Genomic DNA, 2,220 nt, shown 5'->3' on the forward strand with positions numbered 1-2,220 from the left:
AGGGAGGGAGGGAGGGAAAGAAGGAAGGATTCTTTAAACACTTACTGTGGGCCTTAGCCTCAAGAAGTTTACATTCTACTTTGTTCTTCAATTTGGTGAGGACAACAGGGAGAGGCAATGAATATCCAAGCATTAGATGCCTGAAGAAAAGGAGAGAAGGCATGAACATTATAAAATCCCTTTTCTCCATTTTCTATTTGACATATTACATGTACTGCCTTGTGTTCCACTTCTCCTCACCCACGTATACACCCCCACGATCTCTAGTACCCTGTTTCCATTGGCTCTTTCCCTAGGGATAATGACTTACTTATCAGCTTAAGACTTTATTACTTAGCACTATAACTATTAGTGACTTATGTTAACCTTGGCATACGTGGAATATCATAAAATAGCTTTCAAATGTGGTACACAGGGAGGAGGTGAGCCATTTAATTGTGATGTCAATCCACATCTAGTGTCCATTACACAAACCATGCCAAGAGGCTTCTTATTCCCCCATCAACATTCCATGGTAGAATAGCCATGTCACTCTGTGGCTTTGAATTTCAGGGTTGTTATCCCACTTCTTGGGAAAGTGAAGTCAGTGTTTGATATCTTGCCCTATGACACCCCCTCCCCTGGGCTGCATAGTCATAGTTCCAGAATGAGCAGCTAGTCACACCCCACTATAATTACTTTCTGAAAAATTGTTCACTATACAACATAATAGATGAATACACACTAGGTCATTATGTGAATTTATAATTAGGTTGTGTATACTAAAATCACGAGATAAATTAGCCCTTATTAGTTTATATTTAAACTATAATTGAATATGTAAATAGCAAATTAGTATAATATATTGATACCATCTGCTGTTCTAATTTTACAGCAGTTTTTTCATTTGTCTTAATTCAAATAGGATTGAATTTTCTTCCTACCTATGTCTGTTTTCATTAATTATTCTGTTTTCATTTAAAGATCATTGAATTGACCATGATCTTAATTGTATAAAATAATTTGTAGATAATAGGGTAGATGTGATATTTTCAACAGGTAAGTCCTAATTCCAGCTTTATATACTCTGAGGCTCAAGAAATTTTTTCCAATAAAAAGACTGAATTATTACCAATAAAAACATCAGGGAGAAGGAGAATGGAGAGGGAAAGGGAGAAGAGGAGAATAAAGAAAAGAAGAGAGCAAAGGAGAAGAGAATTAAGGAGGGGAGGGGAGTGGAGGGGAGGAGAGGGGTTTTAAAATCTAATTGGTCCTAATGTAGGCTATAGTTTTTCCTATAAATTAACAAGCACCAAGTCTGAGCTTGTCCTATAATAATGGCGTTAGTAAGAGAATAATAAAAAGTAATAAAGATAAAGAAGCCAGTGATAAGTTAAATAAAACATTTCAATGGGAAAATGTAATTAAAAGGCTTTTCAGAATGAATATATTTCATATGGTAATTTGTACAATTGCTTTTTCTGTGTATAGTATATATATTGTTTCTTCCAAAGAATCTCATCTGAAGGTCAACCTTATATGTATATTTGTATGTATGTCTCACATATACACACATACATGGATTGAGTCTTTAGTATATCAATGGAAAGGAATATCTAATACAGGGATATCTAGAAACATTATTGTGAGTCAAGGCCAGATTAAGTAATTAATGAAAGCCTTAAGCTAAAGGCAATAAAAATGAATAAACAAACTTTTCATTAAAATAATTACCTAGGACTTACCATAGAAGGTCTTATTAGAATTCCTTTTATAAATTGTAATACTTGCTCTTAGAAGACAATGATCTCCATTCCTGGATGCAGAACTGGAAAGGGCAGTTGGTTTGGAGTCCTTAATTTTCAACTTGCTACCTATGTGACGTTGGGCAAGTCATTTAAGCTGTCTGGGCTTCAGTTTCCTTATCTGTAAAATGAGGTGTTTAAAATGAGACTATCATTTCCAAGTCTATGGTTCTATGATTTGGGTTCAAATCCTAGCTATGCTACTAACTACCTAAGTGACTTTCATCAATTCACAACCTGTCTAGGCAGTTTACCCACATGTAAAATGAGGGAGTTGGGAAAAATGTTAAAGATCCCTTTGAGTGCTATAACCAAGATTCCCAGAGACTGGTTTCACTTAACATCACAACTTCTTGCTATAATACTCTAAGTTTCTGGTTTCCTTTTATGAGTTGAACTTTAGAAAATATTCTTGTGCAACTACCAAGCAATCCAC

The 2,220-nt window shown here is 34.9% G+C and overlaps 1 long non-coding RNA gene across 1 annotated transcript in view; it reads right to left on the minus strand.

The window, feature by feature from the left end:
* Positions 1 to 1,853, minus strand: part of LOC138168585 (uncharacterized) — a 12,594-nt gene extending 10,741 nt beyond the window's left edge. Inside the window, exons 1-2 of the long non-coding RNA XR_011170152.1 lie at positions 1,725 to 1,853; positions 46 to 140 (exon numbers count right to left, since the gene is read on the minus strand). This is a non-coding gene — a long non-coding RNA (uncharacterized lncRNA). The remainder of the gene's footprint in view (positions 1 to 45; positions 141 to 1,724) is intronic.
* Positions 1,854 to 2,220: the final 367 nt, after the last annotated feature.

The sequence above is a fragment of the Petaurus breviceps genome, unplaced genomic scaffold, assembly GCF_028583685.1.
Source record: "Petaurus breviceps papuanus isolate PSGF00001 unplaced genomic scaffold, PetGlider_PUasm1.0 37, whole genome shotgun sequence".
Lineage (NCBI taxonomy): Eukaryota > Metazoa > Chordata > Mammalia > Diprotodontia > Petauridae > Petaurus > Petaurus breviceps.